This window comes from Camellia sinensis, chromosome 6 (assembly GCF_055761805.1).
Source record: "Camellia sinensis isolate YWXY chromosome 6, ASM5576180v1, whole genome shotgun sequence".
NCBI lineage: Eukaryota > Viridiplantae > Streptophyta > Magnoliopsida > Ericales > Theaceae > Camellia > Camellia sinensis.
In genome coordinates, this window is record NC_138966.1 from 146,399,146 (window position 1) to 146,418,258 (window position 19,113).

The 19,113-nt window shown below is 36.7% G+C and overlaps 1 protein-coding gene across 1 annotated transcript in view; it reads right to left on the reverse strand.

Moving 5' to 3' along the window:
* The window catches only part of LOC114315999 (uncharacterized), a 257,057-nt gene that overhangs the window by 82,399 nt on the left and 155,545 nt on the right, over nucleotides 1-19,113 (reverse strand). The window lies entirely within an intron of this gene.

A 19,113-nucleotide genomic window follows, 5' to 3' on the forward strand; every position in this document is an offset into this window, starting at 1 on the left:
CCAAACCAAGTAGTGCAATGCATGTTATGCAAACATGGCTCAAAATGCAACAATGAGATGGAAATGCAAAGCATGCCAAATGTTATGTAACTAGTATGGCAAGTATGCAATGCTAGCATGCGAAATGCAATGCGAATACGAACAATTTAAGCAATGGGACCCAAATATTACAACACTTAATGAAGCAATCATGCAATGGTCATAAGACAAGCATGCAAGGGGGCCTCAAACCATGAAGGGGCAGACCTTAATCCACCCCAAAATAGCGGCCAAAAGTGCCTAAAAGGGTGGACAAGAACCTATGCCAACAAGCAATCCAATGGTCCCAAGGCTAAGGCACAAAAAGGGCCACTTCACTTCCAACAACAAGACCAATCATGGCATGATTTAGATAAGTAAAAACAGAATTTTTACAGGCAAAATAGGACTCCAAACCCTCCTAATATGGCAGCTAAAGTGGCTCCAAAGAGGTGTGTGCACCAAGGCTCATATCTAGGCATAAAAGGACACACCCTCAAGGCATGGAAGAGGTCACAAATGCAAGCATACAAGCATGATTTATGGACTGAAATGGGGTCCTAAATGATGCCAAATCATGAGGATGATCATAGTTATGCATGCTAGAGGTCAAAATGCTCAAAGCTTACAAGCCAAAACATAAAGAGACGACATCAACCTATGCAAGCATGGCTGAAATGAAGGGCCAACAGACCTTAAACATGGTAAGACAATGCCAAAACCTTCGTGAAACTAAGCCTACACATGCAAGAATCATGGCCTAAACACAAGGTGCCTTTCTAGGCCAAAAGGAGCAATGCAAAGCAAGTACTTTAAGCATGCAAAGAGATATAAATCCGACCAAAAACAGAGATTACATATGACCTAAAAACACCTAAAAAGTTCTGAAATAAGGCAAAAATCAAGCAAGCATGCATGTTACCCTTTAAGCCAAAATGCAAGGAAATAAGACAATGAAGGGAGAGGGGTGTCCCTCCCCTATGCAAGACTTCAAACCACCTTCCTTACCACTGAAAATCAACTGGTTTTTAGTGGTGAAAAGACCAACACACTCAAGTAAACAAGGCCTCACAAGGGAAGCACGAAAGGGGCCAAATAAGGCCTAATAAGGTGAGTTTGCACTCAAACCACAAAACAACCTTAATGAAAGTTCTAAAGCATGAAAATGTAAGCTTTTTTTATGTTATGCACAAAAGCTAAATCAGCAAGCAAGATAGGTAAAAAACTATTGCAAGTTTGGGGAATCTAAAGTAAAGTGCTCACCCTTGAAGATCCTTTGAAGAACAAATGGTCCAGCCCTCTTCTTTTGATCAAAATCAGTCCAAAAACTCAAGAATCAACCCCCCAAGTCCCTCAATCTCGGAGCTAGGTGTAATAGTGTGTGTATTAGTGCAAAAGTAAGGTAAAAGCACACTTTTAGGCCAAGAAACACACACAAAGGAGGAGAGAGAGGGAGATATAGAGATAGGGTGTATCTATCTATGGAAGCTCTGGTTTTTTCCTTCAAAGTTTCTAACCTAGAGCCAAGAGGAGGCTTCTCCTCTTATAGAACTCCCCCTTGCAAAGCTTATACAACAAGCTTGCTTAGAGGGAGATCCCTTCATACACGTGTATGGAGGGAGGCAGAGTTGGTGCCAGCTATCACAGCTGGCACAAAATATCTACATAAAGTAGATGAACAGTGGTCGGCTGCCCAAAAATGTCATTTTGACAAAAAAGAGTGCCGACCGGCAACAAAATGTGTCGACCGGCAGAAAAGATTGCCGATGGAAGCAAAAACCAGCCGGTGGCCTCTAGCCACTGCCGGTGGTGTGTGGGGATGTCTCACAACCCTTCCAAGGCAAAACACAAGTGTTTGGTGTGAAACCAGACACTAAACAGTCAAGTTCGGAGATCCTGAGGCAAGACGCGTAGCCGAGACCTCCGGGAACTCCAAACGAACACAAACATGGATAATCACCGAGTGTTCAAACGGTGATGTCCAAGTCTTGAGGACGGTCAAAAATGGGGTGTCTACACCAGTTCATGCCTTTTTTCTTTTTGAAGTGGGCAAGCTACCAAAGATGCCCTTATTGCGTACACTAGCTGCAAATTTCAAGCTTTTGAATGTACTATATCTTGAGGGTGCTCCTTTGTATCAACTTCATGAAGAAGTAGGAAATCTATATTTTATGGGGTACCTAAGTGTAAGGAGAACAGGAGTGCAGATAATTCCAAAGTCCATAGGTAATTTTGCACAACCTATTGACTATAGATTTGAAATATTCCCCCGTGAGTGAGCTACCAATTGATATCAATAGGCTTCATAAGTTGCGACATCTTCTTGCCTATTACCATACTTATGTATGTGCGAACATAGTGGATATTGTAAGAGGAGTGAGGATACAGGGAGGGATTGGGCATTTACAAGAGCTGCAAAAGTTGTGACATGTGGAAACAAATCATGATGTTGGGCTCAGCCTAATTGAAGAGCTTGGGAATTTGATGCAGTTAAGGAAGTTGGGCATAACGAAATGGAGAAGGGAACATGGGAGCGCTCTACATGCCACCATTGAGAAGATGAATTACCTTAAACGTTTGAAGGTAGCAGCCCTAAGTGATGATGAGATTCTAGATTTACAGAAAATATCATCTCCAGCGTCTCAACTTGGGTGGACGTTTAGGGAGTTGCCTGACTGGATCCCAAAACTTCAAAATCTAGTCAAATTATCTCTATGGCATTCAGGTTTGTCCAATGATCCACTAAATGCCCTTCAAGCCTTGCCTAGCTTAGAACATATTCATCTTTGGAATGCATGTGATGGGGAGCAATTGAATTTTGAGGTTCGAAGTTTTCAAAAACTTAAGCAACTAGATCTCCTTGAATTGGAGGGATTGAATTCGGTGATAATAGAGGAAGTAGCATTGCCTCTTCTTAAAGAGCTAAGGATTGGGCCTATCCCGCAACTAAAGAGGTACCCTCTGGCATCCACCACCTCCAAAAACTCAAAACTCTTGCTTTTATTGATATGCCTAACGAATTCTTAGATAGAATGCAACCACAACCTAACCAAGGCAAAGACTATTGGATTGTTGAGCATATACCTAATGTCTTGTTCTGGTCTCGGTGGGGCTTTTCTTGATATTGGAACAGTAGCACTGTTCAAAAATATTTTGAGAGGAAGGTGAAAAACCAAAGGGTTACTGAAGCTGAATAATGAATCTTACAGTTACGGATGCAAATTCAATTCCAATTTTGCCCCCACTCCACTCAAGGTTTGCCCCCACTCAAAGTATTTGTTTGTAACTAGAAACTGACAAAATATTTTTGCTTACCTGAACAAGATGATATTGTTTGTAACTAGAAACTGACAAAATCTTTTTGCTTGCCTGAACAAGATGATAATTGCTCTACTAGATTACTTTGTTGTTAATCTGAAAATGCTAGTGCTCATTCTCTCTTTTATAATATTGTTTATATAATTCTATCATTTTATAGTTCCTTCCATGTGTTTATGTTCGTTGGTTGTCATAGATAATATAGATGAGAGGGAAGTTATCCAAACTGATGTTCCATTTGTTTCGACAAAAAAATGTTTTTTTACAAAATGTTTTTTGCCACCACCACTGTCGTCATCATCATCGCCGCCACTACCCTACCAGTACCACCACCACCATGTCCACCATCACCATCACTGCCTTAGCACCACCATTATGGGGACTAAAGTGACACTTCGCTTAAACTGTAGGGAGTAATGGTGTAGTTTACCCAAAATGTTTTCTATCAAAACAAATGGAGTTTAAGTCACCTATACTTTTACTACTCATTGTTTCATTGATATGTTGCACCTCCTTACATTTAGTATTTGTTTTTTAATTGCTAGGTCTATTACTAGCAATGCAAAACATACAGTTGAAGGGAAACCAATGGCAGAGGCACCCAGAATTCAAGTACTCCAAGCTGCCAATAACCTTACAATTGAACAAACCCTTTTCTATCACCGTTGATTTTTATTTCCTTTGGATTGCAAAGTAAACAACGTGACATCTCTATCAAGATGGACATGTTTATTACGGTTTTTATTGTTTTTTGCCAAGACATTGTTTTGGATTTCTGTTATCAAGACTTATTTCGTGATAACCACAACTGTGTAACTTTAATTGAGACAAACATTGTAAGGACCCACATTTACGTCTTAGTCATGTTCATGAGCATCTGTATGATTATGACTTGTTAAGCTTGCATTTGTATGTTTGTGACTTGTTTTGCTTAAGTATGTAAGGTCCATGCCTTGTTTTGATGCCTTTGTGAAGTGTCCAAGTGTTGCTCGCATGATTTTCTCCTTCCTTGATGTGAAGCCTAGGTCACGCCTTGCCTAAGTTATGTTAGCCGATGTTATGCCAAGCCTAGGTTATGCTAAGCCTAGATCATTCCAAGCCGAGGTCATCTTCAGTTTAGAAGTATCTTGGAATCCCTTCGTTTGACCTCCACCTTTGCTTTGACATATTGGCCGAGATGTCATTATCTAGGCCGAGGTGTGAATCGCCAAGGCCGAGATGTGTATTATCTAGGCCGAGATGTTACCTTTGCACCTGAGTGATCTTGTCCTGGAGTGGTATGACCTAGACGGAGGTGTGGCACATCTAGGCCAAGGTGTGGCACAGCTTAGTCAAGTGTTGTCCTTCCTAGCCGAGGTCATTGTCACCTTAGTTGCCGAAGTCTTGTTGTTAGCCGATGTCATCACTTGCCGGAGTGCCTTACCGAGTAGCTTGTTAGATACGCTTTGTCAGAGTCTTGTCTTGTCAATCTATCACCTTTTCGGAGAGAACCAACCAGCCGTTGCCACGTGTCCGGGCTAAGAGTTAAGTCAGCCGATAGAGAGAGGAAACCTATCATTTGCTGTATATTGTTTTGGAGAGTAGAGAGAGAAGCTCTAGAAGAGGGAGAAGAGTTCTTGAGAGAGAGTGGGTTTCCAAGCTTGATTTCCTAGAGATTGAACTGTTAGATCCGCGTTCTAAGGTTAGATTCTTGATCCGCTCATGATGTTCTTTATGTTTATGTTATTGCATTGCATGATTGAAAATGATTTGTAAGCCACGCATTGCTTTGAAGTTCGGTTTTAGAAAGAGAAAATGACATTCATGTGTTCTGCAAGAAAAGTCATGTTTTGATCCGAAAGCTCATGCCAAGATCCATGTTTTTGTGTTTGTTTTCACATGATTTTCAAGTATGGGTACCCAGGTCCATGTTTTCGAACTCATAGCATGAAATCCCAGATTTTGTAAATAAAGAAGTTATGATTTTGGCATTCGTGTTCTTCATGATCTTCATGTTCATGTTCTTCATGTTCTTCAAAGGAAAACCCAGGTTTTCCCGACCTTGCTTTTGAATGAGGCCGTTGGGACCACACCTCGGCAAGGAGGTGTAGGACCTCGGCTTAGACCTGGTTGGTACCCAGCATGTCTTCCTGACATGTAAAACAGTGTTTTGATTTCTAACATGTCTTCCCAAGATCATTTGCATGCTTGTAAGACTTGTTTTGAGATGTATGTTCAGTATGCTTGCTATGTGTTTGTAGGACTTGGACCTTTGCCTTGACCCCGACGTCCCAAGAACTAGAGTGAGTGGTATTTTTAATAAAGATATGCTCTTAAGGTTTTAATAAAGCTTTGTCTTGTTTTGATAAAAGTATTTGTTAAGCATGAATGATATCCCTATTTTATGTATCAAGTATAAGCTTTGTTTTGAAGGACAAGTTATCAAGTAAGCTTTGTTTTGGGTGACATTCTTGGAACCGTCCTTTCGTGTTAGGGGACGTAAAGCCTAAGTAACACCGTCCTTTCGTGTTAGGGGACGTTAAGCCTATGTAACATAGTCCTTCCGTGCTAGGGGACTTTAAGCCTATGTAGCATAGTCCTTCCGTGCTAGGGGACTTTAAACCTAGGTAGCACCGTCTTTTCGTGCTAGGGGACGTTAAGCCTAAGTAGCACCCTTGTTAAGATATCGGCCACCGAAGGACTATGAACGGGTGTGCTCGATGCCAAGGTTATGCTTTTGTTTTGCCCGGAATGTCATCACCCCATGTTTTAAGCCGACGTATGTTAAGTATTCCAAGCAAGTTTTGAAAGATCAAGTTTGATGAACAAGGTTTATCTCATGTTTTGTACAAGCTATGATAAGTATGGTTTTGACAAAGATATATTATGTATTGTTTTGAAAGACCTCGGGAATCATTCATGTAACCCCTTTATTACTTGTACCATTCACTGAGTGCCCAAGCTCACCCTCCCTATGTATATGTAGGTAACAAGCAAGAAGTCGGCTACGCCGAGATGTATGTTTTGTGTGCATGTTTGGTCGGCTGTAAGGATGTTGGCAACCTGAAGATTTTGTATTCTTAAATTGTATTTCATGTGTTATATTCATGTCGGCTTGAGAAGCCTTTTGCCAAGATGTAATATGTACTTTTGTATTCAAGTTTTAAATGCTATGTAAAGATGTATACCATTCCATTTGACTTATGCACTACTCTATGGACCACTTGTATTTTGAATTATTGCTTCCGCATTTGTAAGCCCCGTATATTATACTCTGATTGTGTGTGAATTTTGGAAGTTGGCCTTCGGTAATTATAGATTACTGGCCATCACGGTACCAAACTACTAGGGGCGGTTTGGGGCCGTGACAAACATATGATCATACATTCCTCGGTTGTTGTATCTATTCTCTAAGTTCTATTGTTGTTCTGCTCTTTCTATTATTTTTATTCTTCAAATCATTGCAACTGAATCAAGTAGTATAGAGCTAATATTCTGCATAAGAAATGTAGTAACTAGGTTTAGGTTATCACTGAACCTTTGTCGGTTCATCTGCTAATTCCTAATGTATTTTAGGGAGGAATTATCTCCCCAGACAATCATATGGTACGTAAACTATGTATTCTGTGTTACTTTGGTCTTCAAAAATTTTATTTTTCCAATTTCGTTCTTGAAGTTTTGAATTTTAGATAATCATCTAAATTTTTATTTTGAGTCAAATTTTTATTCAATTTCAGATAATCATCTAAATCATTAATGGAATGATATTTACATCTGAAAGTGAATCTCAGTGTTTGATTCCAACGGAATTGCAAGGTGTATATTTTAGAATTCATTTACATAAAATACCAGATTTAAAATTAATTTTCATGCTACTCAAATGCTTACTTGATGAAAGAATTCTCCTAGAATATCTTTAATGTCTTAGATGAACTTAATTTTTTAATTGATTTTCAGAGAAAAAATCTTAAGTATGGTTTATGTTTGAAATCGCAATCATTTCTTTGAATAACAACCAACTCTGTTAAAACAGAGCCCTATATATGTCACAACGGTAATTGGTGTCCACCGGTCCTCTTAGAAGCCGGTGTTGGTGACTTTGAATGTAGCTTTAGCGTTGTTCATTTCTTCTCACCCATGGTTTAGAAAATTTTGAAAAATAAAGAAAAAAAATTAAAATAAAATAAAAAAATTATAAAAAAAAAAACACTAAATGGGCTTCCTTACTGTTTCTACAAAATGCAGAACAAATAATATCCACATCACTAGATTTTTGGTTCTCACTAAATCTACATTGATCTCAAATTGGTCATTTCTATAGGGAGTTTATACAATGAAAAAAGCCTAAATTGAAATTGAATAGTTTAGGACTTTAAACCATAAACTAAATCTACACCCCAAACAACCTAATCTAAGGAAAAAATAAAAAACAACAATCAAACTTAGCGGTGCTGGTAACAGTGTTGTTTTAATTATATCTAGCATGTGAAGGATGCACCCACCTCATCTGATGTTTTAGGCCACATAAGATTTTGATTAGTTCAGTAATCTATTTATTTGTATATTATTGCTCAATAATAAACTAAAACAATGATTGAATACAACAGAAATAACAAACTCAAAATCCAACCTCTCCTAGAAACCCATTAAATAAGGGAAAGTCTATAGTACATTTTGTTCAAAAAATGTATGGTACATAAAAAATCAATGGCTAGGATTGAGCCACATTATTAAAAGTGACCTGCTAAACAGGTCACTTTTTATAGTTATGAGCTAAAATCATATTTCTTCATAACTATAATCAAATTGATCATAACTTAGTTATAACCACATCTCATAACCAGCACCATCTTGTTCATAACTAATATCACACATTTCATAACGTTATCTCATAACTAACACCATTTTGTTCATAACTAATATCACATATTTCATAATCATAATCATATATCTCATAACTAACACCACTTTGATCATAACAAATATCACATATCTCATAACCATTAAGCACATATCTCATAACTACTACCCACATAAATCATAATCACATCTCATAACCACCCCCTTTGAGTCATAACCAATTCACATATCTCATAACCATTAGTCACATATCTCGTAACCAACACCTTTTTGTCATAACCAACATCACATATCTCATAACTACTAATCACATATCTTATAATTAACACCTTTTTGCTCATAACCACACCACTTTGATCATAACCAACGTCATATATCTCATAACCATTGATCACATATCTCATAACTACATGATTCATAACTACATCTCATAACCAGCCTCTTTGAGTTATAACCAAAATCACATATCTGATAACCAACATTACATATCTCATAACTACTGGTCACATATCTAATAACCAACATCACATATCTCATAACCACTAGACACATAACCAATATCTCATAACTCATAACCATTAATACATATAGCATAACCAAACACCCTTTGACACCACTTTGCTCATAACCATTACCCACATTCTCATAACCACTAACACATATAGCATAACCAAACACCCTTTGACACCACTTTGCTCATAACAATTACTCACGTATCTCACAACCACTAACACCTATAGCATAACCAAACACCCTTTGACACCACTTTGCTCATAACCATTACCCATATATCTCATAACCACTAACACATATAGCATAACCAAATATCCTTTGACACCACTTTGCTCATAACAATTACCCACATATCTCATAACCACTAACACATATAGCATAACCAAACACCCTTTGGCACCACTTTGCTCATAACCATTACCCACATATCTCATAACTACTAACACATATAGCATAACCAAACACCCTTTGACACCACTTTGCTCATAACCATTACCCACATATCTCATAACCACTAACACATATAGCATAACCAAACACCCTTTGACACCACTTTACTCGTAACCATTACTCACAAATCTCATAACCAACATCACATATATCATAACTACTAATCACATATCTCATAACCAAACGTCCTTTGACTTATAACTTTACCACTTTGCTCATAACCAAAATCACATATCTCATAATCACTAATCATATATCTCATTACCTTTACCCACATATGTTATAACCACATCTTATAACCAGCACCCTTTGTTTCATAATCAATATCACATATATCATAACCACTAATCATATATCTCATAACCACTACCCACATATAGGGGTGTAAATTTGGCCCACGAGCTCGCGGCACACCCTAAGTCCACTCGTGCCCTGGGTAGGCCCAACTAGGCTCGAGCCTAAACCCAACCTAAGACCCTGGGTTATGTGTTCTAGAGCCCAGCCCGACCCTGGTGTGTTATGGAGTGTGACCCATCCTGTGAGCTCGCCTTGAAATTTTCTTCCCCATCTGGCTTGACCCGACCCTAATGGCTCCCTGCCCCCCTTGTTAGTGCAATAGTCAAAAATTTAAATCAAAACAATTTGAAAGAGTCATATAACCGTTAATTCCACCAACCATCAATTTTATTTTATTTATTTATATATATATATATATATATAAATTAACTCCTTCCTCCCAAGTCCTATAAATACCACCCCTCTCACATTTTATTTTTCACAAATAAATTTGTCTCTCAAACTCTCATTCTCTCTAAACTCTCAACTCTCTCAATTAATTTTGAAGTGTCATCCCTAAGTGACAATTGCAATTGATTACTTATCTCTATTTTAGATTTATTTTTAGTCATAGTATCTTCATTAAAGATAATAGAAGTAATAATATACAAACGATATACTTTTTAAAATATCTATATATACTTATAGACATATATATATATATATATATATATATATATATATATATAATTTAACTAAATTTTAATAAAAAATATGCTGAAAGAACTTATCTATGACGTGATTTTATTTTGTTGTACTAAATAATTTTTCTACTAAATTTTTTTCCCAACTTTTCTTCATTTTTTTCTCCACTCAATTTTCTTTCCCTTGATTTGTCCTAGTTGTGCCTGAGCTCTCTCTATTTCTTAATAAGACTTCTCTATTTTGCACAAATCATCGAACAACCATCGTTGATAGTTCTTCCTCACTGGATTCTTCTTCTCTATACTCTTGTGTCTCTTCAATAGATCATTGAACTCGTCACTATTCTCTCTGACTATTTCAACACTATTCATTCTAGTGATATTTCTCTATCTAGTAAATACATTTATCTCGAAACTCTAGCTCTTTCACATTAATATGTCATACATATACAAACCTTTGACCGTCGTTATGATTTTATCAATTTGTACATATGTTATAGAACTGTTGAAAAATGAATATTACGCATTTTGTTGTACTGTTCTGCTATCTCAGCTCTCTTCATCTGTCAAACATCTCTCTCATTCCTTACTGTCACTGTAGATATCTTCGATGTTCCTTATCGGAAACAACACCATCTTTGACATTATTTTCACAGGCGATAAATCCATTCAGTCTCTCTTTCTCATATTCCCTTTCCTTTTGCTCCATTGGTTAATCTTCACTAACTCTCATTTTGTGTACGATGGTTATAAGTCGTGGATTAAATTATTTAATTATTGTCATTACATTCTGTGTTTAGAGAGAGCAGAGAGAAGAAGAGGAAGAGGAAGAGAAAAAGAAAGAGGAAGAGAAAGAGAGAAAGAGAAGAGAGGGGAAGAGGGAATGGAGAGAGAGAGAGAGGGTCGATCACCGCTGCCTCCGTTTCCGATCGTCACAGTCCGGCCTCCGGTCTCTGATCTCCTCCTCTGATCTGTGTATGAGGATGATGTGTTGAAGTTTTTTTTTCAGATTTTTACATTTTTTTTGTCTCTCTCTGGTGTGTTGATGAAGATGTGTTGGGTTTCAGATTTTTACATTTTTTTTGTCTCTCTCTCTCTCTCTGTGCTATGTTGATGAAGATTTGTTCTGTTTTAGATTTTTACATTTTTTTTCTTCTCTCTCTGTTGTGTTGATGAAGATATGTTGGGTTTCAGATTTTTACATTTTTTTTTGTCTCTCTCTCTCTCTTTGCTGTGTTGATGAAGATGTGTTGGGTGGTTGATGATTTTTTTTGGTCTCTCTTTGCTGTTGAAAAAACTAGAAATCCCCTAGATGTTGATTTGTGATTATGTATCAATTTTAAGCAGAATATAACAATCCCAATCAAACAATCAAGACAAAGAGACACAACGAGTTTACGTGGAAAAAACCACAATTGGACACCTCCAACTGTGATAAAAAAACCACGGGCAACAGCCACAAGAACAATCCACTAAGAAGATTTAAAGGAATTACACAGGTATACTCTCAATTACCTAGCGAATCCACAACGCCTAATTGAACCAACCTCTATGTGCCTCTTCCAACCCCATCTTCACCACGGAACTCGTTGAGAAATCCGGATTCTGAGGCTCGCTCGAGCGAAGCTTTTCTGGCTCGAGCGAGGAGTGTATTTTTCATGATTTCTACTAGTGCCTTGGCTCGAGCGAGGAATACACTCTTTCAGGTTTTAGTATGGACGCAATCCTTGGCTCGAGCGCGCATTCCTTGGCTCGAGTGAGCAAGCCCTAGCTCGAGCGAGAATTCCTTGGCTCGAGCGAGCAACGACGGACATGCAATTTTGAATGCAATTTTGCATTTTGCTTCGGCCGCGAGCTGACCGGGCAGCTCGACCCCCGTAATAATCAGCGAAGTGGCAATCTTGAAAGCATTAGCATCACAAACTTCTCTGAAAGGCTTGATTCTGGTTGGATTCGCATCTTAACACTCATAGTCTCACTGAAATAAAAGTGCGAAAATAAATACAACTGAAAGGAGTTCTGTCAAACGGGATTGCCAAGAAATAAAACCTAACAGCTGTGTTGATAAAGATGTTGGGTGGTTGATGATTCTCTCTCTCTCTCTCTCTCTCTCTCTCTCTGCTACTCTCCTCTTCTCTTCTCTCTTCTTCTTCTTCTTCTTCTTCTTCTTCTTCTTCTTTGTTCTTCTTCTTTTTTTTGATTTTTCTTCTTCCCAGTTATTGAAAAAAAAAAAATCAAATCGATGAAACGAAGTCGTTTTGAATTTGGGCCAAATTCGAGCTCGAAAATTTCGAGCTACCTAGCATAATTATTTCTATAATTTTAAACAATTTTGTTACGCAAATTAGTGATGTAGTTATGTATTTCCTATTTTATATCACAAAACTTTGTGACTTGATTACGATATTTATAGTTTCTAAAATTTTAAATATTTTTATTACGTCAATTAATGGTGTGATTATACATTTTGTAGTTGATGAGTAAAATACTTTTTCTGTTTATTAATTTTACTTAATAAAAATAGATGAGGATTTATATTAAAAATAAAAAAAAAATTGAGTGTAATTGATAAAATTATAAATTAATAATTTATTTTATTATAAAACTCTAAATGTTTTAATTTTTTTTATTATGATTATTACATAATTTCCACCAAGTAATTTCCTCCAAAAATTTGGAACAAGCCTCCCAATTTTGTGAAAATCAAAATTCCCTCCTTCCATGACAAATCCCTCAGACTCCCAAACGTCTTCAAAAATTTCTCTCTCTCTCTCTCTCTCTCTCTCTCGGTCGTTGCCACTGCCCTTGCCACCGCCAAGACCTGTTTTGCTTTCGCCACCGCATCCTTCACCACGGAGAAAAGCTCCCAAAGCTGTTGACGAAGATCTCTGTAGGATCTCGCCGGAGCTCCTCCTCGCCAAGCATCGAAGAGTGAGTCTGCCCTTTTCTTTTCCTCCCAGTTTCAGCAAGCTACATGCCTCAATGTATGTCTCTCTCTCTCTCTCTCTCTCTCTCTCTCTGCAGCTTGTTTCTCTCCCTTTCTCCATCTCCATTCTATGAAACCCTAGACCAAAACCCCTTCTTCGAAACTGCCCCTTTCACCGAAATCCAATCTGATAGGCCATTCTTTTCTCATTTGATTTTCTCAGAAGAATGTCATTGTAAATTGAGAAGTACAATTCTTTCCAAAATCTATGAAAGCATTGGGATAAAAATTAGTTAAACTTCCTTATTTACATTTTATGGAATTCTTTCTTTCAACTTAATTAGAAACTCAAAAGATGATAATTTACTTTTAACAATTACTAAATTTGAAATTAAGTCGAATTTATATTAGTAAGTTTTCATATTATTAATGGTGATTTGGGATTTTTTAGTCTCATCAAAGATCAAACAAAAATCAAACAAACCTGTGAATTGTGGAGCCACAGTACCAAGAGTCAACTTTGAAAACTTGATTCTATCATTGACGGGTGTGTTTGAATTATATGATACCTGTGAATTGTGTTTGAATTATATGATACGTGAATTATGGAATCATACTGACTATGTAACCAAACTTTTGTTGCAATTAACGTGGCTATAAATTTGTGTTACAAGTGTGCTTGAATTATATGATACGTTGTTTGTTTGTTCCATTAAGAGGGCTGAAACTCTATGATGTGGAATGTCACCAAATCAAGCATGTCTCATTGGGACAACCCAATTGTTAAGGTGTAGACATTCCCGTGTTGTGGAAGGATATCCTAATAAGTGCAAGGATTCCCACATGCTAGGAAATTTTCAAAAAATTCAATAGGCAAGACCTCTAGCTAAAATATAATCAGTTGTGTGATTCCATTTCCACACTTCTCGTGTACACTCTTATACTCCATTTTCCATACTTGGTGGTAGAGGGGAAGGTGAGAGCTGTGTGCACCCCTTATTTATGTTACTTTTATTAAAACTTCCATGGATTCTATAAAAAGAGAATCCTTGATTAGCAGCAGAAAATAATGTTAAACTCCTAGTCTTATAAGCTTAATAAAGGTGTGGCTGATATTCTTGTTCGAAGGGGTTATAAAAATGGAAAAAATTATTGATTAAATGTTCTTTACAAGATGTTGGCCAATGCTGTGGGACTTCATAGAGAATTTTGAGTACTCAAAGATTGTATAGCTACTTCTGTTTTGCTTAGATGTACTTGTGGATGTTTTTGGGTACCATCTCCTTGGATGCCTTTTAAAAAATATTTACTTATCCAACAAAGAAAGTTAAGAAAAAGGCTGAATGGAGTCGGAAATATGTATCTCGTATTATCAATTCATCTGAAAGGATCCTTGAGAAGCTTAGCGAGGGGAGTAAGCTATTGAGCTCACTAAGTGGACCCTCACATTGGACACTGTTGAGCTAATTAATTTGCTTGGTGTATGATTCTAATATCTACACATGTCGCTCAATTGTCTTTTTACAGGCAAAAATTTTAATATTTTCTTAGATGGATTCCATTGTCATCTTAAAACAAGAGTGAATAAAATTTGTTGTTGAATATGTGGTTTGTGATCTAATAGAAAAATCAATTGAAAAGGACTTCCAAAGTAGAGGTTTGTTAAGAGAGATTGTAAGAGGATAGGAAAAGGAAATCACGAGTGTTTGTTTATTATAAATTTTTATAAAAAAAAATTATGTAGCTTTTCAGTTATATAAGTAACAAGACTAACGTTTTTTATTCAATACCATCATTTTTCAAGTTTTCTTCCTTTATTCTTGTCATCTTCATTTGAACACGTGATTAGCATGTCCAGATAGAATTAAAAGCATTGGCTTTATAATGAGGCTCCCAAACGAGGAATGACTGGGGCAATGATTTGGCAAAATTTATATGCTATTGTTTTAGCTTCCTAAGATCTCATATTGTTGAGTGTGGGTGTGTTGTCTTGTTACTTACGAGTGTGCTGTCTTTTGATAGCAGGGCACTGGCGGGTGTGTTTTTTTTATTTGTTTATTTTAATTTATAGTAGGATACTTGTGGATGTGCTGTCTTTTTTTTTTTTTTTTTTTTTTTTGCAATTAATAGCAAGGCATTGGTGGGTGTGCTTTTTTTTTATTTATTTATTTTAATTGATAGCAGGGCACTGGCGGGTGTGCTATTTTATTTATTTGTTTCATGTTAATTGATACTAGGGTAATTGGTTTTGTGTTTTTGAATTTATTTGCTTTGAATTGATAACAGGGCACTGATGGGTGTGTTTTTTTATTTATTTGTTTATTTTAATTGATAGTAGGATACTTGCGGGTGTGCTGTCTTTTTTTGTTTGTTTGTTTGTTTGCAATTAATAGCAAGGCACTGGCGGGTGTGCTATTTTATTTATTTGTTTCATGTTAATTGATAGTAGGCTACTTGCTTCTATTTTTTTGAATTTATTTGCTTTGAATTGATAGCAGGGCACTGGCAGGTGTGTTTTTATTTTGTTTGTTTATTTTAATTGATTGTAGGATACTTGCGGGTGTACTGTCTTTTTTTAAGAGGGAGATGACGTCACAAGAGAAAGATTGAATTCATTTTTGGTTGACCTCAAATTTGTTGAATGACATGTAAATGTCTGGAAATTCTGAATTGATACTTTTGCTTCCCACCCAAGAGAAAAATAAACATAATTTTGAGAGAGTAGAGAAGAAATGTACATGTTTGAAAAGAAAGAACTCTAGAGGGAAAAAACATCACAAGAGAGTCTGGTTCAAGTAAATTCATTAAATTTCATAAACATTTGAAAATTCTATACTGAGATTTTTGCCTTCACCCACCCATCACTGACGAAGCATGAATCCTCTAGAGTGTTTATTTTATTTTATTTTCAAGTGATTCCACATAAACAATAATTGCTTCCAGGCATCAATATTGATTTTCTTTTTAAGACAAAAATGGAGAATTTTCCAATCAAAATATTTTCGATCCAGATTTTTTTCCATATACATAATATCACTTTTTCCTGAATAATTTTTGATAGGGATATCCCTTAGTATATCAAAAAATTTGCCCCTATGTTTATGTGTGTTGTAATTATAAGAACTCTCTCGATTCTTATTTACTTGGAATGGTGATCCATAAATATATGGGTCCCTCTTATTTTCATAATTAATAGATCTATAAGATCAAAGATTATATCTATAGTATTTTTGAAAATTCTCATTTTGATTTGGTAATAATATACTTCGTAATCGTTTTGTTTTTTGTAACGAATTAATAGGTCTTTTTCATATGAATTGTCTTTGTTTAAATCTTGATTTTGAATTATACGACATTGATTGATTCAATTTTTCCATTTTGCTGCTATTAATCTAGACCATCTAATTTGAGATAAATGGTATTGATAATGACCTCTTAACCAGTTTTCCAATTGATTTAGTCCAGAATTTCGAAGTTTCTTATGTCTTAATTCATAATGAATTATTCCTTGTTTCCAAAATAATCTTTTATTGAAGTCTTAAGAAAAAAAGACGTTCTCTGTATAAGTTATACTTGCAGGTGTGTTTATTTATTTATTTTATTTTAATTGATAGTAGGGTATGTACAAGTGTGTTTTTTTATTATTTGCGTATAATTGATAGCAAAGCATTGGTTAGGAAACAGAAACACATATCAGGGAATGATTCTCCTTGGTTAACAATCACTAATACCTAAAAATATTTTAGATCAATCCAAATAATAAAAAAAAAATATTTAACTTGTGTGTTTTAGATCAATCCAAATACCTAAAAATATTTTGCCTCAATATTGATCTTCATTGATATAGGGTGTGGTCCACATCACATCAAGTTAAATCTATACCAAGCATTCAAATTCTAGGAACTTTTCTACGTAAAAATAATTTATGTTAAGCAAGAATTATAATCAAAGCCATAGTTGCTGTCATTTATAATTACTCACTTTATGATATATAACTTCATGTAACTATAACATATGGATTGATATTGGCTCAAATCATTTGGAAAATCTATAGCGATCCCGGTTGTCCCTTTACTGTTCTGTTGTATTCCGGACTCGGTTCCGTGGAGTTGGTAGTTGTATCTATCTTGTTGTCGTCCTTTAATTCCATTTGTTTGAGTTTTAGGATGTGTTGGGCATGTTTTGAACAGGTGGGTTGAACCTTGGTCTAAAATCTTGTTGCCAGGTTTTTTTTGGTCCTTCCGCTTGAGCGGGCCTTGTTGCGCTCAAGCGGAGATTACACACTCCCAGTTTTTCGTGTCCCTGCAAAACTTCTGCAGGTGTGATTTTTACGCTCGAGCGGGTTTCTTTACGCTCGAGCGGTCGCGCTCGAGCGGGTAGTACTCTTTGGTGTAAGTTCTGGAAGGGGGAAATCTACGCTCGAGCGGACTGGTTTTCGCGCTCGAGCAGATGTACTTTATTCTTGTGTCTTGGCGCTTGAGCGGGCCTTCTTGAGCTCGAGCGTACCTAGTTTTTGTTCTTGATGCTCGAGCGTTGTGTTCTCTACTCGAGCGGGAATGTCGCATATCAGTCGGCAGCTGGACATTTTAAAATCACTTTTTACATTCTCTCTCTCTCTCTTACTTTCTAAAAAGTTGTTTTGAGAGCTCCTCTCTCTAGAAACTCCCTTCTCTCTAGGGTTTGATCTAGTTAAAGTGTCTCAATATCCTCCGGCCTTTGTAAAAGGTGTGTGGATCGTCGAGGGCTCCATTTTGATCCGTTAATCTTTGAGTTTGGAGCATTTTGGTTTTCTTCAACTTTCCCGTTTGAGCTCTAACTTCGAGGTAGGGATATCCTACTCCTTCTCATGAGTTTTGTCTTTGAATTTTAGCATTTTGATGAGTTGGGGGTTGTTGGGTAATTTTGAGAAAGTTTGGACCTTTGTGTAATTTTACAAAAGTTGGGGTTTTGTTTATATAAACTTATATGCATGTTTGGCATAGAGAAATGACGTAAATGATGAACTATGGATGAAAATGGAACCTTAGGGTTGTAATATTAATTATGGGAGATGCTCTAATTACATTGATAAATTAATTGATATAATTAATTTGAAGAAAAGAGGAATTAAATTGAGAATGTTGGAATTGGATGTGGATGAGATTAAAGGGTGTAGTTAGATTCGTTCATCGCTCACCTAGTTGAAATGTTGATTATATATCCATTTGGTGCATTTATTTTCAGTATAGAAATAACTGCTTTGGGCTATCTGTAACAACCTTCATTTTGACTTAGTCATCCTTGCATACATTTATGGATGATCTTGTTTTAATATGTGTAAATTGCAATCTTGTCTTGTTTTGCTTGAATGATTGCTTACATGTTTTGTTCTCATCTGGTGCATTGCCGAGGTCATCTCAAGCCTAGAGACCTTCAAGACCTTGGTCACACAGAACTATCTTGGAACCCCGTTGCTTGACCCCCATCTTCGCCCTGGCATATTGGCCGAGATGTGCATCATCTGGGCCGAGATGTGCATCATCTGGGCCGAGATGTTAATATCTAGGCGTTCTGGATCCTTGATCCTTGCATGAGTGATTTTGTTCCTGGAATGGTGTGACCTAGACCGAGGTGTGGCACACCTAGGCCAAGGTGTGGCACAGCTTAGTCAAGTGTTGTCCTTCCAAGTCGATGTCCTTGCCCCTTGATTGCCGAAGTCTTGTTGTTAGCTGATGTCGTTACTTGCCGGTGTGTTCGTGCCGCCTAGCTTGCTAAGTACACTTTGTCTTGGTCTTGTCTTGTCAAGTCAATCACCTTTTTGAGTGAGCGAATCAGTCGATGCCACGTGTCCCGACAGAGGGATTAAGTCAGTGTTTGTCGTGTGAGACATTTCATTTTTTGTATCAATCTTGCCTTTTTACAGAGAGAAAAGCTCTAGTTAGAAGGAGGAGAAGTTTGAGTTAGAGAAGGTGACTTCCAAGTTTGGTCGTTAGAGCTTGAGCCGTTAGATTCGAGTTTTGAGGTTAGAATCCTAACATATTCTTGTTGTTCTTCTTCATCATCTAGCTGCATTGCGCGATCAAACCTGTT